The sequence below is a fragment of the Callorhinus ursinus genome, unplaced genomic scaffold, assembly GCF_003265705.2.
Source record: "Callorhinus ursinus isolate GAN/ISIS: 27379988/994484 unplaced genomic scaffold, GSC_fseal_2.0 scaffold80, whole genome shotgun sequence".
Classification (NCBI taxonomy): Eukaryota; Metazoa; Chordata; class Mammalia; order Carnivora; family Otariidae; genus Callorhinus; species Callorhinus ursinus.
Window position 1 is genome coordinate 845,552 of NW_027397142.1, and position 26,164 is coordinate 871,715.

Below are 26,164 nucleotides of genomic sequence, written 5' to 3' on the forward strand. Positions count from 1 at the left end.
CAGAACCAGGGCTAGAATTCCAATCTCCTTGACTCCTAAGCCAAACCCCGATCTAATAAAACACAACAAAAACCTCATATGTGTTTTGCAACTAATAAACCAAAGTTTAAAAATATGAGATAGAAAAATAAATTAAAAAAAATTTTTTTTTCTGATATCTTCACTAGATTAAAGGGAAGTTACAGGATGTGCTCCTGACTAGCTTTCTGATCTTGAACAGTTACTTCCCATTTCTGGGCCTCAGTTTCCCCCTTCTGTGTATCAAGACAAGACTCGATCACATTAGGATTTCATCGACTTCCAGAAGTCTGAACTTCTAATGGCTGTTCGGTGTGCCTTTTCTTTCCCGCTGGGACTGATGGACAGAAACAGTGATCAAATATTTGTAGCAAGGATGCATGAATGAACAAACAAAATAGTTTTGCCCTCAAGGAATTTGCAAATGACAAGGATAAACCGTAAAGCAATAGAAACTGAATAAAAAAAGCTGTATGTGATTAACGGCAAGTGGCTAGTCTGGACAATGAGTGCCATCAGCACAGATGGATGGAGGGGCAACTGCACGGCCCCCCTTGGAAGGGAGCACGTGAGCTGGCCTTGAGGGTTGGAGAGTCCAGAGGACAGGAGACGTCCCCAGAACAAGTTGCAAGACCTACACCCAGCTGGGTCTCCCAATGTACAAGGGGATCATCTCCCTCGTTGTTAAATATGGTAGCCCATACTTACTGGGATTACACTCTGAAAAAGCACAGGTAGGTTTTTCCCATTTTAAAATGGGGAAAGCGGGGCACCTGGGTGGCTCAGTCGGTTGAGCATCTGCCTTCGGCTCAGGTCATGATCGCAGGGTCCTGGGATCGAGCCCCGCATCGGGCTCCCTGCTCGCTTGGGAGCCTGCTTCCCCCTCTGCCTCTGCCCTTCTATTTGTGCTCTCTGGCTGTCTCTCTATCAAGGAAATAAATAAAATCTTTAAAAAAAATAAAAAAAATAAAAGCAAAGCAGAACTTCTTTAGGAAAAGGCTACTAAACACGTGTTTCGGTAACAAAGGGGCATATTTGATTAAAAGGAAAACGAAAAGTTTTTGTCTAAGCCAATGTAATATTCTTGTACTATATGAAAAAGAATGTAGTGAGAGATAACATTTCAAAGCTTGGCGGCTAAACATGAGCGAGTGTAAACTCGCGTGGAAAGTAAACAGTAACTTTGGTGTGCTTGGCGGTTCTGTGCTTTGCTTCGCGGTCACTCACTCGTCAAGTAGTTATTAAACCAAATGTACAGGACAGTTGCTGATGGAGGAGATTAGGGCTATGAATAATTCAAAGACATTCTTGTCCTCTAAGAACTGTATTTTAATTAGTAAAATAATAAAACCCATTTGTGGAGTGCCTACCACAAGCCCAGCCGGAGTGCTGCTCACCTCACAGTCACCATCTTATTGCAAATCTCCCCACCGTCCTGTGGGGCAGGCGTTATTTATACCATTTTATTTAAAGAGGAACAATAGGGGCGCCTGGGTGACTCAACAGTTTAAGCATCTGCCTTTGGCTCGGGTCATGATCCCGGAGTCCTGGGATCGAGTCCTGCTCAGCAGGGAGTCTGCTTCTCCCTCTCCCCCTGCCCCTCCCCCGACTCATGCTCTCGCTCAAATAAATAAAATCTTAAAAAAAAAAGATCAACAACAGAGTCAGAGAGGTAGCTTGACCAGGATCACACAGCCAACAAGTTGGAAGAACTTGTCTCCTCCGTGTGGCTCGGCCGGGACACGCTGCTGTGCTCAGCTCTGGGCTCCACACCATCAGAATTCACTCGATAGGAGTGTCTGAGGCACGTAAGGATGTGTCAACTTAGGCAGAGAGAAGAAAAGTATTACCCAGATCATTCAGGACCACTGTTCTGTTACTGAGATGGTCACAGAACATTCTGGAAAGAAATGGTGGACTTGGTCTGATTCCACAGAAAGGCTTTGGCCCAGGATAGTTCCCTGTCCTGCACGATGGTGGATCCTGGAAAGCTTGAGATAGAAGGTTAAGTGCAGCTTTCAGCCTGACATGGACACAAATCCCCGGAGACCCCACCTACGCCAACACGTACTTTTTTGACCTCACTTGATATGTTCTTCCCAGGGTTGGTTTTACCCAAGAGCAGAGGAAAAAGCTGTTGGCGACACCCGATTTCAGAACTGGAGAAGCAGTGGTGTCCTGGGAAGTGCTGAGCAGGCCGATCTCTGGGAGGCGGGAGGGGGGGACAGGGCCGGTCACGTTCCGTGGTATAAATTCTCCAACAGTGGCGCATTTCAAGGCACCAATGGGGGATGGACAGGCTTGCAAAATTCCTGATAATTTAACAACTGGCTCGCTCACCACTGGGGTCTTCCTGTTTGACTCACACGTGCCTGGAATTCCTTCAGCTGGGGACAACACTTTTTATTCCACAATTAGAGACAAACGCTGACACGCCGGCAGAGGGGACACATTCACACTGCAGGTGAAGTGACCCAGGACCTTGCCTTCGGCACTGTGACTGAGGAGCTCGAAGAGATGATCACTCACTGCCTTCTTCACCGTTTCCACCAGCTGATGGTCTCAAACGAACGAGGGCAGCACGGCTTTACGCAGCGGTGACACAGCTAGCGGGAGGATGTTCCGATGGAAGGCTTTCCTTACGTGGGGATTTTTTTTTTTTTTTAAGAGAAGGGCGAGGGGAAAAAAGGAACTAATGGCTCCCAAGATGGAACTGTCATTTTTTAAAAATTTTTTTAAAAAAATATGTATTTATTAGAGAGAGAGCATGAGAGCGAGCAGAGAGCACGAGTGGGGGAAGGGGCAGAGGGAGAAGCAGGCTCCCCACGGAGCAGGGAGCCCGCCGCGGGGCTCGATCCCAGGACCCCGAGATCATGACCTGAGCCAAAGGCAGGCACTTAACCAACTGAGCCACCCACGTGACTCTGGAACTGTCTTTTAAAATGTATTTTTAAAGGGTCTGTGCCTTTCTAGATCACACTTTGCAAATCACTTGTTGGGGCCATAGCTGGAAGCCTGAACTAGGGCCAGGCACCTGGGGCAGGAGATGCCTTCTGTCCTAGCACCTGCCCCAGGCGGAGGGAACGCAGCCTCCCCAGGCACCATGCTGGGGGTTCTACAAGGTTTGGGGAGGGGCAGAATTCTGGGTAATTCAAATGGTGTTGTTCGCTTTTGCTGTTGCTGGAATTGTAGTTTTTCGACTGTAAACCTACACCTGACAACCAGAAAAAGAAAAGAGCCCGTGAAGAGTAGTGCTTCCAGGAGGCATGGTGTGCGGTGAGCTTGCTCCGTCATTCTGCGTGTTTGTGTGCTGCTTCCCTCCCCAGCCGTGCTGAACGCTCCCCGGCACTGGGAATCTTACCCCAGAGGAGACGCAGAATCAGCACTTGGTGGATGAGTTCTTCGAGGTGGCTCGTGGGCTGGGAGGTGGGCCGGGGAAGAGAAGCAGGCTGTGCTCTGTGCCCACTGTCCCCCCCCTTCCCCGTCACCTTGGGGCATATCCTGACCCCGGGGCTGCCTCTACTGGAGGCCCAGGAGCCGAGGGAGGCTGTTGTGATGCCTCCACTGCCCTCAGTCAGCCAAAAGTCTGCACTCACCCTCAGGCAGCATCCGCAGGGTAGGGCTGAGGGCAGGGCCACCGCGTGACAATGGGGAATGGGTCCCCTTCCCCTAATGCTTGCATTTTACCTGGTGGACCGGTCTTGGCCTGTGCGAATACTGCAAACCAGGCAGAAGAAGCCAGAGTGCGGAGGTGACCGTCCAACCAGTGGCGTTGCTGGACAGAGGAGAGGTGGAAGAGAGCGGACACCATGGGGACCGCAGACGGGAGCTCAGGACAGCGCTCCCTCACCATTGCCTCAGGATGCCGGTGGACGGAAGGCTCTTGTGCCCTCCCGTGCCACCCTCTCTCCATGCCAGGAGCATTTACACGTTCACAGGGCTCTGTGTGCGAGACCTCTCTGGTGACCCCAGTGGCCCCGAAACGCACGTAACCCAGGGCAATCATTGGAAGTTCTCCACTAGTGATCCGGGAGGCCTTGTTCCCACAGCCTGGGGGCAAGCGCTAAGACATAAGGCATCTGTTGTCCCCATAACTTGGTCCCATTCCAGGCCTGTGGCCGTGGCTCCAACCAGGACTCGTCCCCTCTCTGCGGCAGACCCCACCCCACGGTTGACGCCAAGCTCCCCTTGTCACCCCATCCCTGTACACACAGATGTGCAGCAGCAGGGGGCCCTACCGCTGAGGGGGTCCTCATGGGGCCACAAAGGCCACGGAGACCATCCCATCCTCCTCCCTCGGAAGCTCAGGCGGGGGGCAGTCCAGGGATGACCCACAGGAGCAATCCCCCCTGAAGCCCACCCTCCCTCTGGATTTCCAATTGTATTAAAATAAAATCTTTCCAAGGCCCAACACTTTATCATGGAGGCCACTTGTGGACCGTGTTAGGTCAGCTGTGAACGATTCACCATATGGTCACAAGGGGTCACAAGCCCGATGCACCCCTCAAGCGTGCCCTCGCACCTGAGGCCGCAGGGCTGTGGACTAGGCCCAGGTGCACACAGAAGCAGCCAGAAGGGCGGGGCCTGGCTGCCATGGGGAGGGACGGGGTCCCACCCTGTTAGGGACGCCTTCCGCCTTCCGCTGGAGCAGAGGATACAGACTTTTCCTCAGGGTTTCCCTACCACGCAGGGAGGTCAGAGGGCAGCCCTTACAAGTCAGAGAAGCAAACTGATTTACCCAGGATCCCAGGGGAGGCCAGTGGTAGGGCTGGGGTTAGACACGGGGTCACTGGCCCCCCCCACCCCCGTCCAGTGGCATTTAGGACCTCGGGTTGCCTCTTCTCTGTCGGGATGTGGGAAGAGTAAATAAAGACAGTTGGACTGAAAATTGACTCCGAAAACCTTTGAGGATCATGTGACAGTACCTGAAAAGCACCCAGATCCCTGAGAGTCTGTGAGCCAAACAAAATCCCATTGTGTAAGAGGAAAGCGGGTGCCCTGGGCGTGGGAGCCACAGCGCGCCGTAGCACATAGTTGCTAGTGCTGTCCTGCTGGTTGCAAAAGACTGTGTCATATTTCATGGAAAGTTCTAAAGGTCACCGTGGCACTTGACTCTGAGTGAGACTGCCGTGTCACTTCATAGGGGCCTTCCGTGTCCCGTCCCAGAGCTGTTTATGAGGCCGAGGCTCTGGAGAGTGACGCGTCCTCACCCTGACTCAGGCCCCCGTGCCCACTTGCGCGTCACTCCAGCATGGTCACGGTCACTCACCGCTCCCCCACGAGGCTCCAGTTTGAGTGACAAGAGGGTGATTTTTTTGGCAAAGACAAACCACCTCAGCCTAAAGAGTTCAACTCACACCAGTGACATCTAAACCCAGTGACAATGGGGGTATCATCTTTCAGAGTACAGGAGTGTTCAGGAAGAGTGAAAAACAATGGCAATAATTATTTTTAGCATGCCCAAGTACAACACCTAAAAGTATGAATCCCTAGATGGTCTTACAGTCTTCCATGGGGCATCATGTGCCCTATGGGGCCCCCCAGTTGGGGGCCTTACTTAATCCCTCCTCGTGGCCCTTGCAGGCCCTGGGGTCTCTCTGCCAGGCCAAGAGAGGTGCCAGAAACCAGAGCTGCTCCTAACCCTAGCATTCAGGCAATCCGGGGTGAACCCTGGGCTCAGGGGCTGAAGAGCAGGGGCTTTCAAAAACTAGATTCCAAAGATTCTAGAGGCTGAGCATCTGGATTTCCCATTTAGTTCATCCTCTGAGTTATGTCTTGGAAGGGCCAAAGTGGTAAAGGACTGTGCAAAAATCCTTGGCAAGGGTCAAGACCTCATCAACTCCCACAGAGTATGGCCACCTAGGCCTTCACCTCCCGGGCAGCCAAGCACGGTTTCCCTTTTCCAGAATCCAGGGCTCCTCAAGGAGGCCCCAGGGTCTTTTCCACTTCCAACATTTGGAAGCCATGGGTTTAAACTATGAGATCTGAGTTGACGTTTGCCTTTAATCTGTTTCTTTGGCAAGTGAAATATATTATCAAACGAGATGATAAAAAGGAAGGTTTGAAATACTTAGGTCAAACAAAGCACGTAGGCTCACATACCAGAATGTGATTTTGAGCCATTTAGTTTATTCTTCCACCTTTCTCCCCTAAAACTTCCACGGAAGTTTTGAGCGAATCAAATTAGATAAAACTGCAAAAAATATCTTGAAAGCCGCAGAGCATTTCACAGGTGGACAGCATCGTCTCAACCTTCACGGAAAGATCCCTCTGGGCTCAGACTCCGAGTGCCTCAAGGACACGGTGGGAAAAGCCAGAGCAAAGCCTCAGTTACCGAAAGGAGCCTCCTTGGGCGCCGACCCAGGGCTGGCCGCCTGGGCTCTGCGTCTCCAGGGAGGGTGCTGGATCCGTTAGCCTGGCCGGCCGGGCAGGCGCCAGGACCCGAGCGAGGAGCAGGGACATGTGCCGTTCCTGCTCCTGATCCCGACCCAGAAGTCAGAAGTAATTGGACAAAACCCTGCTCGTAAGCCAAAACACTCACAGCATAAGCATTTTATTTCTTCAATGAGGAACCAAGGGACTTTGCTACTAATAATTTACTCTTTTTAACCCCACGCACAAAGAATACTGGTTCTTAGCAGCGCATTGCAATGGGTGTGTGTGGGGGGTGCTATTTAGGCAAGAACACTGCCGCAGAGCATGTAGCTGGCCCGAGGAAGGAGACGGGAAGGATGAGAGTCAGCAGCCCTCGTGATACAGAACCTAGTCCTTGTAGCTCAGTGCTGGCTGGCTGGATATGCGAGGCTGCACCACAGGGCAATCTGGCGAGGACCCTAAATCCTCTGTAAAGAGTGAAGTTATAGTTCATATCTTTTGAACGAGAAAACTACAAAGTGTATAGTGCATCAAGCACTTAGAAAGATGCATGTTTTGGTGCTTAATGGCTTAAGTTTCAAATATCTAGATTTCAAATACCTAGATTTCAAATATCTAGAAAGTTAACTTGGGTGGCTGGTTCACTTCTTGATGTTGACAAAATATAAAAATGGTATTCCATAATTGAGATCGTTGGCTAATTCAAATTGGCCTTATCCCAAACTAGTCAGATGTTACTGTATTCGCTGACATCACTCACTTCGACTTCCTTTCCCATTACATTATTATTCTCGGGGGGGGGGGGGCGCTGATACTGCCCCTAAGGGGTGAAAATGGCTCTTGGGAAGGGGGATGTACTCTTTTCACATATAAAGCGCAGAGAGACACATAATACATAAATAATATGTGGTATATCTGTTCTGCTAAAATTGCAAGGGGGTGATTAGAAACAAATGTCTAAGAAGGCTCTTGGCGGGGGTAACAAAAGAAAAGGCTGATTAATTTAAAAAAGGAAAGCGGACGGGAAACTGAAGATTGGAGGGGTGAGTAGTCATCATCCATCGTAATAAGAAAACATATAAGCTGTAACATTGATAAGCCATAAAACAGCTGAATATGTACACGATTTTAAAAGGTTCCTTTTAGGTCTTGGTGGCGTGGGGTAAGGGATTATTGCCTTTCAATATCTCTCATGGCGAATTGTTTGTTTGATTTCCTAATCATGTGAGTGAACTGCTTTACTGAAAACTCAAACGTAGAGGGGAGAAAACAAAATAAAACACAAACAATCTCGTAGACGGGGATCAGTATCTACAGCAGGGAAAATCAGCAAGGTGCATTCTCGGTACGTTGCTTCAGCAAAGGCTAAAAAAAGAAAAGCAAAATGTCAGGAAACACTGTTTTAAGCAGCAGCATGAAGAAAGAGCATCTCCTGGCACGCATGCCTATATCTGGCTTTTATCTCTTATCTCTGGCCCAGAGGTGGAAGATTAGCGGGGAACATTATCCCAACCCTCCCCCAGTGAGGAGAATGTGCTAATAACACAGCTTCCTGCCCTTCAGGCGGCTTGGGGCTGCTGGAGCAAGCGTCCCTGCAGGATCAGAGGGCAAGGGGGAAGGTGGGAGGTTCTCCTCCCCCAGGCCTATGAGACACAAGAGCTGGAGTGGCGTGCCCTTCCGATGTCCCCACCGAGAGGAAACACTGGAAAGAAACTAGACCCGCTGCAGTCAAGCAAGGTCCTCCTTGAAGGTCAGAGGATGAAACTCAGAAAGGATGCTCCGGAGAATCTGCTGTCTTCGCTCTCCCCCCACTGGAGGCTTTAAGGGGATGGTCAGACCCTGAGCAGCCCGTCACGATGTGGTGACAATGAGGCAGTCCCCTCCTCCATCAGCCTGTCCTGGCGTCTCCAGAGTCAATGAGCTGTGGTCACTGGCACCCCCCACCCCTTCATTTCAACAAGTCTAAGCGTCCATACGGGCCAAGGACTAAGGAGCAACACGTTAAGGTATTTTTGGTCATCAAGATCTTGCTCTCATCAAAAGTAAAAGTTTTTCTACCGCAAAGCACATGATTAAGAGGGAGGAAAAAACCGCCCGCGGAAAGGGAGAAGAAATCTGCAAAGCACGCGTCTGGTACCTGCCCAGCATTTGGAATGCAGAAAGAACTTCTATAATTCAGCAACAAAAAGACAGCCCAATGGAAAAATGAACGGACATGTGCCCAGAGAAGATACACAAATGGCCAATAAGTGCATGAGAAGATGCCTGATGTCCTGAGGGAAGGGCAGGTCAAAACTACAGTCAGATAGCCCCTGGCATCCGCTAGCAGGGCAACGGGATCAAGTGAGGAGCTGCAGGGGTTGGGGCAACGGGATCAAGTGAGGAGCTGCAGGGGTTGGGGCAACGGGATCAAGTGAGGAGCTGCAGGTTTGGGGGCAACGGGATCAAGTGAGGAGCTGCAGGTACTGGAGCAGGGGTGGAGGAACTGGAAGCCTCAGACATTGTAATAACTGAGGCAGGACTAATCAATGGGTGCTAAAACTAGCAAGTGAACGGTGGGGATGCAAAATAGCGCTGCCATTGTGGAATACACCTTGGCCGTTCCTCTCAAGGTAAACAGAGAATTACCATAGGATCCAGAAACTCCACGCCTCGGTATCTACCCCAAAGAACTGAAGACAGGTGTTCAAACACAGACTTGGACTTCGATGTTCATAACAGCATTGTTCATGGTAGCCAGAAGGTGGAAACAACCCAAAAGTCCGTCAACAGATGGATAAACAACATGAGGTCTGTCTGTACAAGGAACAGTATTCATCCATAAAAAGGAATGAAACCCTAACACCTGTTACGACATGGATGAATCTGCAAAAGGGTATGCTGAGTGAAAGAAGCCAGGCACAAAAGGCTACATTTTGCATGATTCTATTTATATAAAATGTCCAGAAGAGGCAAATCCAAAGACACAGAAAATAGATCAGTGTTGCCGGGAGCCGGGGGGAAGGGGCATGGTGAGTCGTGGGTACCAGGTTTCCATTTGGGGTGATGAAAAAGTTTTGAAACTGGAGGGTGGTGAAGGATGTACAACCATGGGAATGTACTTAATGCCTCTGAACTGTGTACACTTTAAAATGGTTAAGATGGGGGGCACCTGGGTGGCTCAGTCGTTAAGTGTCTGCCTTCGGCTCAGGTCATGATCCCAGAGTGCTGGGATCGAGCCCACATCGGGCTCCCTGCTCTGTGGGAAGCCTGCTTCTCCCTCTCCCACTCCCCCTGCTTGTGTTCCCTCTCTCGCTGTGTCTCTCTCTGTCAAATAAATAAATAAAATCTTTAAAAATAAATAAATAAATAAAATGGTTAAGATGGGGCGCCTGGGGGCCTCAGTCGGTTGAGCGTCTGACTCTTGGTTTTGGCTCAGGTCATGATCTCAGGGTCATGAGATCAAGTGTCATGTCAGGCTCTGCGCTCAACGGGGAGTCTGCTTAGGATTCTCTCTCCCTCTCCCTCTGCCCCCCCACCTCTAAAATAAAATAAAATAAAATAAAATATTAAGATGGCAAATGATATGTTGTATTTTACCACACAAAAAAAGAGTTACATTAGACGATGTAGAGAGTAGAGGAAAATATACGTGAATTCCTCTATAATCCAGATTCAGGGAAAGGCTTTCTATTGACGTCTAAGTGCTTTTACCTACGGTCAAAGGGCCATTTCTGTGTTTCTTGAAAATCGTCTATTTATGTCTGCTGCCACATTAGCTCAGAGATATCACCTTTATATTTTTTTCATAGCCGCCTAGTACGCCACTGTGTGGATGTGCCTTCTTTGTTCTATCCAACTACTCTCCTAGATGCAAGTGTATTTCCAATGTGTCTGCTCGGAGGACCTAAAGGCAGTGAGGTCTCAGTATTCACAAGCACACTTAGCACCGGACCCTATTTCTAGACACTATTGGCCAGTAAAAGTAGCAAGAGCTCTTTGGAGAAATGGCCGATTCCAGGCCAGGGCAGGGAAAGGACAAGATGAGGCTGGAAGACTTTTATTTTTAGTTTTAAAGATTTTACTTATTTATTTGAGCGAGAGTGAGAGAGAAAGTGAGAGTGCATGAGGAGGGGGAGGGGGAGGGGTAGAGGGAGAGGGAGAAGCAGGCTATCCACTGGGACCCTGGGACCATGACCTGAGCCGAAGGCAGACACTTAACCACCGACTGAGCCACCCAGGGGCCCCTGGAAGACTTGGTTTTACCAGAAAGTAAGGCATTGCTTCTGACATGACAATGGGGACAGTCCCAGGAAAAAGGGACCAACCTGGGGGGCTCCTGCCGGCCAAGTCTAGTTCAACTTGAACATCAAAATATGATCGTGACAGGGGCGCCTGGGTGGCTCAGTCTGTTAAGCGGCTGCCTTCGGCTCAGGTCATGATCCTGGGGTCCTGGGATCGAGCCCCACATCCGGCTCCCTGCTGAGATTTCTCCCTCTCCATCTGCCTGCCACTCAGCCTACTTGTGCTCTCTCTCTGTCAAATAAATAAATAAAATCTTTAAAAAAAATATGATTGTGACAAACCAAATCACTGAATAAAACAGGAGTCCGTGAGTACATAGGTACATACATACAGGAAAGGAAATTTCCTTCCTTAGTAGAATTCCAACCAATCAATACAGAATTCATGATAAAAATCAGAAAATCACCTTTTGGCCATAGTAATAACTGAGGCAGGACTAATCAATGGATGCTAAAACTAGCAAGTGAACATTTGGCAAGAAAGAAGATGTTTACATAACTCCAAAGTAGTATTGCTTACAAAGGGAAAAACAGTAATTCTGTTAGGATCTCGCCGTGGCGGATGCCTCCCTTAACCCAGTGGTCAGTCTGCATCACTGGGAGTGGGTCTGAGTGACATCACATGCTTCCCACTATGACGCCAGGACAGGGCACGAGACGTGTGGCACAGCAAACCCAGATCTAATTGTAAGGATGCACCAGGCAAACCCTGAATGAAGCAAAGTCTGCACAATAACCGGTCTGGGGTCTTGGAAGATGTTGAGATCATGAGAGACAAGACTGAGGGCTGCTCCGGACTCAGACAGTCTCCGGAGAAAGGAGAATCACAGGCAACGCCTGGCTGGGCGTTTCCACTCCCAAAATATGATGCTATTGAGATAATCTGTGAATGGCGAATATAGCCTGTAGTTCAGCGAATACTATCAGATTAATGTCAGTTTCCTGATTTTCATCATTAAATTGATTCTTGATGGTTCAGATTTTATATAAACACACAAATATTTACGTATTCAGAGAGGGGGGACATAAGCCAATGAGTGAAAATGGTAACACTGGGGAATCAGGATGAAGGGTATAGGAGCATTCTTTGTACTATTTTTACGACTTTTCTGTAAGCTTGAAATTGCCAAAACGAAATGCTATTTTTAAAAAGGAATTCAGAAATAAAGCAGCAGGGCAAGAATGAAGGGTTCATTATTAGCATCCCCTTCCACTCTGTCCCACAATCGCCCAAGTAGGCCCTTAGAGCGCTGGCGAGGCCTACAGTTCTCTGAGGGAAAGGAGATTCTTCTGGAAATTTCCCCTTGGCTTCTCCCAAATAACAACAACCGCCTATTATGATAATACCCACCCCCCCCCCCCCCCCCCCCCGGCCGGGCCCCCCGCTGACACCTTTCACGGACACCTGCATAATCGCCAGCAGAGGGCGCTCTCCCAGGGGACCCACACTGGGTGCCAGGCCGCCACATAGCTCTGCAATGTGTTGGCTGAACTTTTCAGGAAACTTGGATGCCACACATACTTTTCCTTTCTTTGTGGGTAGGCGAGATGAGTCACGTTTTTCTGAAGTCGGCTCGGCCCCAGGATTCAGTCTCACCAGCTGCCCCGATCCAGAAGGCTCCAGCAGCAGCGGGTGAGCCAGGGCGGCTCAGGGGAGGTCTGAGGACGGGGTGCAGCACTCAGGAGCATGAGCGAGCGCCCCAGGGAAAATCTCACTTAGCCAGGCACAGGGTAAAGCTCGTGTAACTCTGCATTCTGGCAACGTTTGGTACGCCCACCCGCAGTGGCCCCGAGGGAGAGCCAGGCCCTGGCTCATGGCCCCCCGCTGCCTTCTCCCACCTCACGGCACCTCATCAGAGCCTACCAGTCCTTCAGGCCTCGCTGGTCCCTTTATTTATTCATCCATTCCTCCCCGCCCCCTTCCTTCACTCAAATGGCCGCTCTGATCGCGGGACCTGGGGGCAGAGAGCAGAAGCGAGGGCCGACACCTGCACCTAACTGGAAGAAGGGGTGTTGCAGGTGCCCCGAGAGGCAGACCCGAGACGGGAACTGGTGGGTAGCAAGTGTATTTTCGGATCAACACCCACGACGAGGAAAGGGAGGAGGCAAAACTGAAGGGCAATGCGCACCTGGACAGGCCCCTGCAGAGAGTTCCAGAGCTGGGATGACCCCTCGGAGCTGTCCTGAGTGGGGAGAGGGGGCCAGTCCTTTACACCCACATGCTACCCAGCGGTCAGGTGCAGGCCAGCTCAGGAAGGGGCAGGACCCTGTGTCTGGCGGTTCTCTGTCGTGGGCATGGCCAGAAGCTCAAGGACTGAGTCCCTCACTCCTGAAGGGGAATCCGGGAGGCAGAGCATGGTGTCCGTCACTGGGACTGGGAGTGTCAGAGGCCAGGTGGGCACACAGCGAGATGGGGTCGGAGCCAGCCAAGGGCCAGGGTGTGGAGGACGCGGTGAGCCTTCAGATTTCCACTTGAATGTGGTGGGGAGGGTTGGGGGGGGTTGAAAAGGGGATAAGACAATCAGATTTATGTTTTAGAACAGGGGGACCCGATCCCACCGGCCAACCTGCTTTTATAAATAAAGATTTATCAGAACGCGGTTTACATTTTGTCTGTGGCTGAGTGTCTGCAAGAGACATCAGGGGGCTCACAAAGCCTAAAATATTTCCCATCCGGCCTTGTGCAGAAAACATTCGTCAGCCCCGGTTTGAGAAGACCCTCTCTTTCCACCATCTCCCCAGCAGCCAGATGGCCCCCACGGGGTCTGAGGCCCCTAGAGACCCTGCCCAGTACTCACCCCCCCATTCACACCACTTGGTTTAATGGCTGAGTTTACATTCTTTTGCATATGTAATATATATGTGCCACCCACATTTGCCAAGAGGCTTCTCCTGGGCTGTCGGGGCTTCCCAGGCAGGAGGGGGTCACCAGAGAGGGGAGGGACGGTCCTCGGTCTCTCCGCCCATGTCGGGAGCAGCTGGCCCAGCCTCCACCTGACGTTGGCCCTGCCTAACCCTGTGATGAGGCCCCTGTGTGTGCTGCTCAGCCTCTGGGCACTTCCCTGCGTCCGTCACGGGAAGGATGAGGGCCACACAGATGGAGTCCAAAAGACAAGCTGCTGTGTATGGGAAGAAAATGTGTGGAAGAAAAGAAAGTCGGGTCCCAGCGGCCAAAGGCACGGGCGAGAGGGGCAGGTGGAATTTGGGAGAGTGTGAAGAAGGTGAGCACTGTCTGGTTGGGGTAGGGGCGGGAAGAAGCCGGCATCTGCCCGCCCGAGAGCCTGGCTGGGAAGGGAGAGTGTCAGGGCCCCTTCCAGTATGTCATGGGGCAAAATTTCCCTGCTTGCCACGTACCCTCAAGTGTCTAGGAAAGACTGCAGCTTGCTGGCCAAGCCGCCGCCGCTCCCACCCCCCGGCCCCAGCCTCTGGCTGCTGAAGCATGGCCAGGTCCCAGGACCCCCTCTGACAGTGAGGGGCAAAACCAGACCTGCAAATGACGCCCTGGGAGCAATCAGCAAACGCAGGGATCTGCACACGAGGAAGCGGCGGCTGGACCACATAACAAGGACATCCTAGACTCCTTTCAATGGAGGCGCCACAGAGGCTTCCCTGAGAGCCTCTCGGCTCCCTGTCCCCACAGCGCTGGGCGGTGCGCCTGGACGCACTGGCTCCTAGTGCATGCAGTCTGCTCGGAGGCTGGCCCCTTGCGGTTGGTCCTCACCCGCACTCCTAGTGGGTCCCTTGCTCCGTCCGCGGGGCACACAGGGAGCTGCCCCTGCAGCCGTGAGGCCCAGGCTCCCTTGTCGGTGGGCTCCCAGCTAGGGCAAAGAGAGAGGCCCTGGGTGGCTGCATCCCCTCCAGCTCCCAGTCCCAGCTCCCACAGGTCATGCCTGTGTGCCTGCCCCGTGCTGCCCTCCTCACTTCGCCTCTGCTACCCAGGACGGCACAGGCTTTTTACTAATCTCTGATTAGCCTCCCTGACTCTCGCTTGCCTTCTCAGGAGCTCCCTCACCTTTATAACCATACAGCCATGAAGGTCTGGCTGTTTTAAATACACAGGGACCCCGACTGACATGTAACGTGAACAGGTTCCTGAAAATGGTCAGCACAGACATTCTGCAGAGAAACCAGCCTCGAGGTCCAGACCCACGTGCTGGGGGACGCAAGTCACTGTCTCGGACCCCTCCCCGCATCAGGCTCCTGGCGCTCCCAGGCTGGCGGGCTCCACGGGCAAGCCCGGGCAGGGAGCTTCTCGGCACCGGGAAGCCCCTGGCATGTGAATCAGAGACTTGAGGCTCTAAACTGCAGTTCATTCCTCTGCACACAGTACAAAACCTCTGGCATTTTACGAGAAAACAAACTTTTATTTGAAAAATAAACTCGAGTTGCCGGGAGAGAAAGGAGGAGCTGTCTGTGATCCAAGACAGACATGGTGTGAAAGGACCAGAAGTTTTCCAAGTTAAACAAACTTCTCTGGAACGCTCGTACGAATTTCAAACGGCTGTCATGGCATCCTTTTGATACAGAGCCACAGACAAGGAGCCGGGTTTAAAGCACAGAAATGTAACTAACCTATTTCAGGACGACAGTCATCCGTGGCGGGATTTCGCTGTTTCAGCTTAAGTACGAACAGAAAATTACATTTACTTGGGGTGTTCAAAGTACCCACGACACCGGTCACAGCGGTGAGCGGGTCTTAGAAACAGAAAGTTCGAACGTCTAGCATTGCACATCTCTGGCAAAACCCCAGCGCTTCCTTCCACCCCACTGATTCTCTGTGCCCTAGAGGTTCCTGGCCAGACTGCCTTCGCAGGCATTCCACACCCATCCTGCGGGTTATGACCATCTACGGTGGTACCTTCCAAAGTGCACCCCCCAGCCCCGCCCCACCATGAAACCAGCTGTGTGGGGCAGAGAAAGCATGCTTTTAGAACAAATGAGCATTGCATTGAAAATAGAACACCTAGGCCAGGGTCAGTACTGTTTCTTGAGAAGTGGTTTTCAGTCGTATGTACACATGTGCTGGATTATAGCATAAAAAGTGTCTCTTGCTGGGGGTCGCAGTCCAAGACATTCCAAAAGCCACGGCAATAAAGCTGCTGGCCTCATCGTCATGCCCTGAGCTGTAAGTTCCTTCCACTGGGCTGATGCAAACTCCCTGGGTGCCAGGGTCTGTCCTCCACCGTTTCCTTTAGCCCGTTCTACAGATACCACGGTCATGACCTTGAGTAGCCATCAATGTAATCAGAGTAGGTGGCTGTCCAGGTCAGTGATTTTCAATGCTTTTTTCCAGTAGGACAAAGACAACGTTCCAGTGCCCGGCGAGGCTGACTTCTGTCGGTAGTGGCCACTTGGTGTGAACCCCTGCCCATGGAAGACAAGATACCATTTCTTGCTCAGTGGCGCGCGGGGGGGGGGGGGCAGCTGGCAAAATGCCACCCTATCCGAGCAGCCGAGAGCCAACCCTGCACAATCGTGGTGTTCTGGGAAGACAAGTGCTTCCAAAAAAGTCTGGTTTTGGTGCTAGAAATTCTCCCTCAGTTATACGCTCAATGTGTCAACAACCCCCGAAATACGTAACCTTTAGCTTCTATAATGCACATCTTAGTTTGAATACTTTTGTCAGACTCTTTCCAAACTTAGTTTTGGTCTGAGGGTGGGGGGAAAGGATAAGGCACTGCACCTCTCAGAGCTGGGAGCCCCTAAGAGGAAGAAGATAGAAAAGGGAGCTCCAGGGTCCCCAAAATGACTTTGCCCCTTTACGGAACAATGACGGCCAGCCTATTCCCTGCAGGTTACAATAGCCTTCCATCCTTCCTCCAGACACACCTGCTCATCCGGATGCAACCTCTCAGCCCAGATCCCCGCGCTCTGCTCTCCTCGGGGAGGGGAGCAACCAGAAGCCTTGGGGGCTGTGTTGCTTATGGCTCTAAGTGGCACTGGGCGGGGGGGGGGGGGGGGAGCCTGGAAGAACGTGGGGAAGTAAGAGGCAAGCACATGAAACCTTAAACACACGATTTCCCCACAGCCTGAAGGTAACAGAAGCGTATCACAAGGGAACACAGACTGTGCAGAGGCTGAAAATAACACTTATATTTCAGGGCTCTGGCAGACTGCTCAAGGCAAGCATAGTCAGGTAAGGCTTTCTGGAGGTGGCAGGCCCCCAGGAGGTCTCAAAGGAGGTGGGAGGCCACCAAAAGCGATCTCCAGGTCTATTCCAGTGGCCCCCAGCCAGTCCCCCACTCTCCCTGCCCAGTAGCCGACTCGGTCCCCCAGAGCGCAGGACATTCCCCCAGCAACAGGTGGTGATGGCTCTGCGGATCACTCCGTGAAAACCCGGAATCCTGGCCTGGCCTGCAAAGCCCCACCCACCTCTCTGACCTCACTGCCCTCTCCCCCACCCCCCACTCAGTTCTAGCCACTCCAACTAGCGGTGGCCCCTGCTCAGGACATTTGCACGGCTCCTCTCTCTGCTAGGCTCGGCGGCCCTACACGTCTGTCTGGCTGCACCACTCCCTGGCTCCGTCCCACGCCCGCTCAGAGCCTCCATATCCGACGGTCCGGCCTAGAGCAACACCCTCCAACCCTTACCACTTTACCCCCGTTATTCTCGGTACCATGCAAAATTTCTGTACACACAATACATATGGCTCATCCCCTCTCCTCCCTAGACGGTCATCCCCACGAGGGCAGGCAGGCATTTGTTCCTGGCTGTGTCCCCAGGGCCCGGCAGGTTCTCATTAAATACTGACTGAACAGATGTAGTCAATGTGAGAAGACCGCCCCCCGGACCTTTAAAAGCCCTGGTGGGGCTGGTCAGGTGTGAGGTCCACCTGTCTGCTCAGTAGCATCAGCTTTCCTCTGTTTGAGGCGTGCATCTGAAGGTGAACATTCCAAGCTGGAAAAACCGGGCAGGGACAGCAGGTCCTCTGGGCAGGGCCAACCTGCAGGGGCAGACGGCTCAGCACGTGGGGCTACATCGCCCCCTAGTGGTCACTTGGCCACAGAGCCAGAAAAACGCCCCCACATTTTTCTATGGAAAATCAGGTTCAAATGAGCATTCGGGATATAGAGGCAAAAGGGGGGCACATATTAAACTCATCGTGTCCTGCATGTGGGAGAGATTTAATACGGACAGCCTTCATTCCGCTGCCGTTCCGGGGAGACCAGCTGCCCTGGGATTCTGGCTATCGGGGAGGAAGCGGGCCCCTCAGAGCTTCTCCAGGCACCGACCACTACGTAGGAACTTTTCAAAAAGGAAACTTTTCCTTTTAAAGGAAACCGTGGAAGGAGTGGCACATAAAAAAAGTGAATTTACAGAAGGCAGAACTCAGACCTAACAATCAGACCTTGCCAAAAGTCTGCCTGATAAGCTCGCTCACTCGCTTATTGACTTCATTGAAGGTGAGTTTGGTAGGAAGAAAAGCTGGGAACAGACACGTATAGTGCGGCTTTTGCTAATCTGCACCGAGCGTTCCCTATGTCTCAAGACCTCTGTATAGCTCTTCGCTGGCTTGGTCATGGTCCCCTTATGGGACTGCTCCTTCCCTCACCATCCTACACCAAACAGCACCCACCCCCACTGGCCCTTGTACCCTGCTGTTCTTCTTCATAGCACGGGGCAGGGGAAACTAAAGGCTGTCTGCACGCCAATTCTCCTTCCTCCCCCAGCCCTCCATCTGGAATATTCCCGATTAGCTCCTACAGCTTTGCTTTGGTTGCCCAATCTGGATGAATCTCACCTCTGTCACCAAAGAGATGCATATCAGCCAGGATACTTTAATGGCATATAACAGAAAAATATAACTTAAAAGAGACTGAACGACAAGGATGTCTACTACCTAGAATACTGAGCTCAGTGATGCACCCCGCACTGAGGATTACACTCCCACCTTCCTGTTCCACCATCTTGCATGTTGGCCACGGTCACAAGGAAACCACATCCTCATACCACAGTCCAAGTAAGGAGAGGGCATTAGTCCTCGTGTATCTCTCTTTGTTGGGGGGGGTGCCTTTTCTTTGATCCCTCACGGAGATCTCCTTGTATTTTGTTAGCAAGACATAGGTGCCCTGGTTTACCTCAAGGCCAGTGACCCCAAAGCCCGGCACTTCCCCAAATGGGAAAGGGATAATTCCAACTGATCTAGACCAGTAAGTCCTGCCCTGGGGTGGGTCCCGAATAAAACCAGGCTCTGTTATGAAGAAAGGTGGAGCAGCTGTCAGATGGGCTATCCGAGTCCGCCACCACCTGGTAAGGACGAAACCACGCACTGGAACTTTGGAGAAGGAAGGGCCAAGGGATGGGGGCAGAAAAGATAAGAGAAAGAGCCAAGGGCAGCACGGCCACTGTCTGTGTCTCCAGAGCTAGAGATGATCTCAGTGACAGGCAGGAAAACATTTCTAAGATTGTATTTAATGGACGAAGGGGGCTTAGCTATCTTGACAGTATTTACACAGATGTGCGCACACGCTCTAAAATATATACGTATGTGTAAGGACCAAATGGTCCAAGAAAGACTATGGTAGCTCCTCAGGGCTCCACAGAGGAGCCACCACGGAGAGGCAGAGTTAATTCAGTGAGGTCAGAGGGGTCGATGGGTTCCTCTTAGGAAAGGGACGGGTCCAACTTTGCTTAGCACCCACCGTGCTCGGGGCAGACCAGCTCACATGCACCACCACCACCACTGAGCTCTGTGACCTTGAACGAGGCACTCGTGTCGGGGATAAGCAGCTGCCTTGCAGGGGTGCTATGAGGCAGAAGCAGGCTCTGTGTGCAGACCTGAACTTGAGTCTACGCAAAGAGCTCACTATTAAACACTGCGGCAGCAGCAGGAAAGGCACGGCGCCTGCGCCACCCGAGGAAACGTGCTTCATGGTGCAAACAGGACATCCGCACACCAGCGATGCAAATCCCTGAACAGCCCCGAGGGGCCCAGATGGCTGACGCGGGATGATGGCAGCTCTGGGGGGACAGACAGCCTTGCTGGGGCCATGAGGACAAACAGGTGTCCCCAGAGCATAAACCCAGCAGTCTAATGGAGAACAGAAGCCAACACCCAAGATGGACACAGGCTCGTGTCCCTGCCCCTTACAACCCGTACGTGCATTTCAGGAGTCCCCCCCCATTGGCTCCTTGCCTCTCAGCCTGTAAATGCGTTCATCTCTCCTATCTTGAAGTAAACAGGCCAATCCAAAACTTCCATCAACTCTAATCCATCCACTTCCTACCAGTCAACCTTCGTTTGCCAGGATAGGCTCAGTGAGGCCACAGCAAGAAATGAGCCCCAGGTTCTCGGTGGTTTGACATAAAAAGGGTTTCTTTTGCTCAGGTCACCGTCCCACACAGGGTGGCAGCTGGTCCTGGGCTGCCCTCCCCACCGAGAAGCCAGAACTGGGCTGAATGCCTCCTGAATCCTCAGCACCGTGGTCCCAACCCAGCTGCAGGGAGGGGCTGGGAGAAGCAGGGGAACTCGTGCCGTGGATGGGCTCCAGGCTCCACCACCCCTCGTTCCCCTTCCCTTCCAAGCCACACGCCTTGAAGGAAGACATCTCCGACTCAGCTCTCGGCCGGGTAACACGCTCTCCTTCCCTTCCAGCTACCGAAACGGCTCTCTTGAAAATCACCCATGATTCTGAAGTCGGGCCACGAGGAATGGGCCTCAGGACGAGGCTCCTTCTTCCCAGAGTGGGGGCATCTGAGTCATGTGGCACCTTCCTTCCCTGAAGGCATTCTTGTGATGTCAAGATCTCAAGCCAAACCTGACGTGAACACCTGTTTCCTATCTGTGAGATGGCATCGCTGTCCCGTGGAAGGTCACGGCACCAACGTACATCACAGTCTGCAGGTCAGAAGTCTGAGATCAAGGTGTCGGCAGGGCCCCACTCCCTCTGAAAGCTGTGGGGGTCCCTCCTTGCCCCTTCCGGTGTCCGGTCTTGCTGGCAACCCCAGGCACTCCTCGGCTCTAGATGCATCCCTCCACTCTCTGCCTTTGTCGCAAGGCTTCAGCTCCATCTTCTTATAAAACGCTATCATGTTGGATTTGGCGCCCGCCCTACTCTAGGATGACTTTATCTTAACTAGTTACATCTGTAGTGACTTTATTTTAATAAGGTTGCATTCAGAGATACGGGGGTTAGGACCTCAACATACCTCTTTTGAGGGGACACAGGTAAACGCAGAAAAGTTATTATAAGGATTCAGTGAACTGGTATATTTTTATAATCTACATAACAGGGTCTGAAATCGATTACTTATCTTACCTGATTCTTCAACGAGCCCTCGCCTGGTAACTTGACTTTGATCCCTACATGACCCCGTATCTCTGCCCCGCTAACCTGATGCTGCCCGTGGCATTTGCAGCTGGATCCAGTGCCTTCCTAACATGGATGAACAAGTCACTCAGTAGCCTGCGGGCTAGTAATGTATCTCCAGGAACTATAATAAACAGCAATTTCAGACTCCATTTCAGCTCCTTCCTCTGCGACACCATGCGACAGTCCACAAAACAGCAAACTCAGCCCCCCACGCCCAGTCTTCTAGGAAGACCACAAGACGCCATCATCAATTCTCACGCAAGCTCAGCGTGAGGGTGAGGAAGGGGCTGGCTGGAGGCCTCAAGTCTCCATTCTAGCATCACTCCTGGCAAAAAACAGCATTTATCAGAATCCATCTCCTTTTAATGGGGGGCCCAGTGGGGGGGATGCAGGAAGATGCTTGTCAAAAGGAGATATCCTGGAGTAAACCCTAATAGGTGGGAAATTGGGAGGGTGGTGTGGAGGCAGGAAGTGAGGCCATTACAAAATTCACCTTCCAAGAAGTCCCTCCTCCCCCCAGGTGTCAGAAATGGTCTTTCTGACACACCAGGTCTTCTCTGACTGAGGATGGCGAGTTGGGTCACAGCGGGCGCGGGCCCCTGCCTGTGAACACCTGGCAGCTGGTGCCCCAGGAGAAGGGGCCCCGGTCTCCGCCCCAGGTCTGCGCTGAGACTCTGCTGGCCACAGACTAGTCTCCGAGCCAAAGCCATTCAGAGGGGCAAGAAAAAGCCAATGATTCCCCCAAGAACCTGACGCGAACAGGACAGCTGGTGGAAAATGTGTTAGCAAAGCCGACGTCTGGCCGGCAATGCTCCAGGCGGTTAAAAAGAGGAAAATGCTTCTGTATCAGGGAACAGTCACGCCCCAGACACCTCCTTGCCCCTCCTGGGACCTCCAACAACCGCACCACCCAGCACACTTGGACACCCCGAAGGTAAGCTCCAGGACAAGGGTGTCTCCTGTGCTAAGGCCAGAACCCCATTCTGTCCCCAGTGTTCTGGGGCTAGTACGTACGCTGAGTACCATCATGCCAGTTTAGACAGCCCCTGAGGGGTGAGGGAAAGGGAAAGAAACTATATTAGCATCAATGCCTCTGTGGTTTGCGACTTAAGGCATTTAACAAGCCAGGTGTCAGCCCCTGGGAGCTTCTTCAGTGTAAGCAGGGTGTCCTCCAGCCCCTCACTGGCCCTAACTTTGCTCAGAGTCCCTAAGTGGGACCCAAAGAGAGAGAAAAAAGAAGGATCCAAGGTGGAAAAAAAATCTGTATTAGAGAGTTTTATGCTCTGCCCTAGACTAGGAATTAAAGCAGAGAAACCTTTAACTACCCCCACACCTCACACTGTGGCTGGTGACAGCACATCGGAAGGACAGTACCTAGTGTGAGAGGGCAATGAGAAGCGAGTTAGGAGCCGAGTGGCCGAAGCAACGAGTCGAGGGCTCGCTGTGGAGAAACCAGTGGGTGTCCTGCTGCACAGTAAGTCTGTGCCCCCTACCCCCAAACTTTTAAAAGTAATTTACAGTTAATAAAAGCAGTGTCTCATGGCTGTGCTTTAGCATTTCTACTATCATATCTTTATCCTAACTTTTGAGCCAAAACATTATTTGCCCAGAGATCCCTTTACCATAAGAAAATCCACCCTCAAAAGCCAAAGATCGCCCATCACTAAAAGCATCCGCAGGAACAGATAATGGTTCTGAAGGCAGCTCTTAAGACTTCCCCAAACATGAGGAATTACTGTTCCTTGTTGAAGGAAGGAGAGATTGTCCAGGGTGTCATACAGGCTTCCTGGCTTCAAGATGACTGGTTTCCTCCCTGGTCCCACCTCGCTCAAGGAGTCCAAGGGGAGGGAAACCAGGCCTCATTCTCCCTGCTGTCACCCATGAGCGCCCCGTATACATCATGTCAATATGGGTGCAGAGGTGAGCTGCCTAACCTCCTTGTCAAATTTCCAGGGCCCTTCCCCAGGAGGAAGTAAACAGGACCTGATTTCTCTGGAGGCTGGTGGTCATTCAGAGGCTGAGCCATCAGCGCTCAGATACTCAATTTGATAATCAGAAAATCATTCTTCGGGATTAAGCCAAAACGAGGTCTTTGTTTCTGATGGAAATGTAAATACTCCCCAAAGAAGCATCTCCCTTTGAACAAAATGCACACTTCTTAATCCTCTCAGGAAGGCTTGGAAAGGAGCCCGAGAGATACAGTCTTGAATCCCAAGAGAGGGGAACTCTTCTAGAAATGTTAGGGGAAGGACACCTGGGTGGCTCGGTGGGTTAAGATTCCGACTGCTGATCTCAGCTCAGGTCTTGATCTCAGGGTCGTGAGTTCAAGCCCTGCATTGGGCTCCAAAAAAGAATGTCAGGGGAGGTGAGAGATCTGGGCTAAGTTATAATGACTAACAAGGAAGTGTTCATCGGCTGAGAGAACCCATTAGTTCTACAGTCCTCTGTCAAGTGGAGTGTGGTATAGACCCCACATAACTGAATTTTGCCCGGTTTCAAAAGCATCCTCAAGAAAAATGAAAGTTTATGTCCTCATAATTCAGAGCCTGCCTTGGTCCACAAAGGATTCAAGGCAATTTACACTTTACAGCTGGTGGTGGGATTGGCTCGAGACTCCTGTGGGGTGCAGGACCTGAACGAGGAAGGTCTCCCGTCTGCAGACATGACCAGCTAGAAGCCCTCTGCCCATTTCGTTTGTCTGTCCTTTATCGTTTCCGAGATAGTTGTGCTCACTCGAGTCGCTGGAACCTCTGGGTGAACGCTCGCAATGCCCGGCATTCAGAAGGAGCAGGGGCCCGAGCTTGGAGCCAAGCACAGTGGGTGGACTCAGGGGTGAACCAAGGTACAGGGGTTGCTGGACGCCCCCCAGGTGCCAGGAGCTGTTCTAGACACTGAGAAAAGAGCCTGGGACCAAACAGAGCCCCTCTGCTCGGAGAGCGTACATTCCGGTGGGGAAGGCAGCCAAGGGGACCAGTCAATTCACAGTAGTCACGGAGGAGAAGCAGCATGTCATGTGCAGAACGCGTAATTTTGTGCAGGCACCAGAGGAAGGCCCTGCTGAAGAGGAGGCGTTAAGAGACAGGGTGAGAGCCTGGGGTGCGGTGGTCTTCCCCGAACATGGGAACGCCCCTCTAGAGGTGTCTTTTCTCTCCTCCGTCCCTTCCCCTCTGTCCAACCCAGCGCAGTGACTGGGTTCCAGTCTCTGGTCTCGCTGCCAAAGCTCCCACATCCAGCCCAGCTCAGATCCACCTTCTGAAGTCTTGCCTTCACTCACGTGACCACCCATCACAGACGTGCGCGTTTCTCCCTTGAACGCTCCCTGCCTTTTCTCATAGAGGCCACCCAGCTATTCTCTACCCGGACCACCATACTGACGCTCTGAGCATCAAGCCTGCAAACTTCCAGCAATGGTGAGAAAGCTGTGAATGTTTACCTCGCATTTATAGACATATTTTTGCACCCTTTACAAAGGCCTGACACCCCAAGATGATGATATTTTTCCATTTGGAGGGACATTTGAATAACATATAAAGTTTTGCTCCATACAAAAATTATTTTGGTGTAAGGAATCTCCAAGGAAACCCTTCGCTTTTCCTTTCTCCTAAATGGCTTGCTGTTGTCCGACTATTGGCTTATATACTCCTAAAATCCACTCCTTCAAAGCAGTCTTCGCATCTGGGAGTTAAAGGCAGATTTGGGAGTTAGACCACCTGAGTTCAAATCTTGGTTCTACCGCTTACCAGATGGGCGGCCTTCGTTCTGTGACTTACCCTCTCTGTGGCTCGGTTTTTATTTTGATAAAAATGGTAAAAACGTAACTTTATAGAGTTTTGTACAAGGATTAAAACAATTGTCATGTATGACGCACTTAGGAGGCACACAGGAAAAGCACTTACCATTGTTTATGATTGTTAGGCATAGTATTTGTAATTACTCACAATGATTAGAAAGCAAAGTTTAGTGACATGACATTAAGCCATTCTGAAGGTCCTGGCCTTGCTGTCTGTCCAAAATTATCTTATTATTTTTTAAAACTTTAATCTTATTGTTTGACTTCATGAACATTCTGACCAGGCTTTCCTTTCCCCATCTCCAAAGGCAAGATCCAGTTCTAAAAAACCTTTCCAGAAACTTCTACTGCCACATGAGCGCTTCAGACTTCTTGAGCTGCTAGACAAGGTCCAAACATTTCAGACTTTGCGGGCCAGATCCTGCTGTTGCAACACGAAGGCAGCCACGATCCAAAGAACCAAATCAGCATAACTGTTTCGATGAAGATGTATTTATAAAAACAGGCGGCAAGTCAGATTTTGTCCCCAGGTTGTGGTTTGTCCGCCACTGTATTAGAGGAAGAGGCAGAAGGGCAGGTGATTGTTTTGGGTGGGGTAAGACCCTGACCACCAAGAGAAAGAGGTTTGCTGCTACACAGTGGGGCTGGAGGGAGGATGATAAAAACCCAGAATCCCCACGACATGTCTCGAATCCACATGCCACTAGACCAGTAGGACCAGAGGGAGCGGGAGACGGCAGCCACCCCACATCAGCAGGTCCTCCACGAGATAGATCTTTCTAGAACAAAGTTCTCTTTCCTGGGCCATGAACACCAGCCAGCCCAGGAAACTACTGGTCCCAAGACCAGATGTAGCATCTGGGTCTGTAACTCCCACCCGTATTCCCTTTCTTGTTCTCAGAGTGTCTGGAGACTGAATTATCTCCTTTTCCTTTTTTATGTCGCCCTGGAAGATGACTGTGCTCATAATTTCTATCGTCCTTCTTTCTTTGCCCTGATCGTTGATAATGGTGTTTATCAAGCTCGGCTATCAGCGCCACCTGAGGAGCTGCTGAACCTTTAGATTCTACGTCCACCATGTGGGCCCTAAGTCACACCACAGAAAGACAGGCTGCAGACAGAACTCGAGGGGAAACGGGCACGGCCTTGAGAGCCGAGCTTACATCCTTAGTTGTGCCGGCTGGACACAACGCAGGGTTGCCGCCTACTGAGGGAGCGGTGTGCACACTTACAAGTGTGTGTAGGGTGACTGGACGGAGTTCCACGAGGTGTCTTTGTAAAAAGGGATGCTGTGTACGCACAGGCACGCTGGGCACTGGGAGAGTAGAGTGTGAGAGCTGCCTGCTGGGCGCTTCTCTGGGAACTTCCGGCCCATGTCCAGGGT

At 51.5% G+C, this 26,164-nt stretch overlaps 1 protein-coding gene across 7 annotated transcripts in view; it reads right to left on the minus strand.

The window, feature by feature from the left end:
- PRKAG2 (protein kinase AMP-activated non-catalytic subunit gamma 2) overlaps positions 1 to 26,164 on the minus strand; it is a 255,248-nt gene that overhangs the window by 144,438 nt on the left and 84,646 nt on the right. The window lies entirely within an intron of this gene.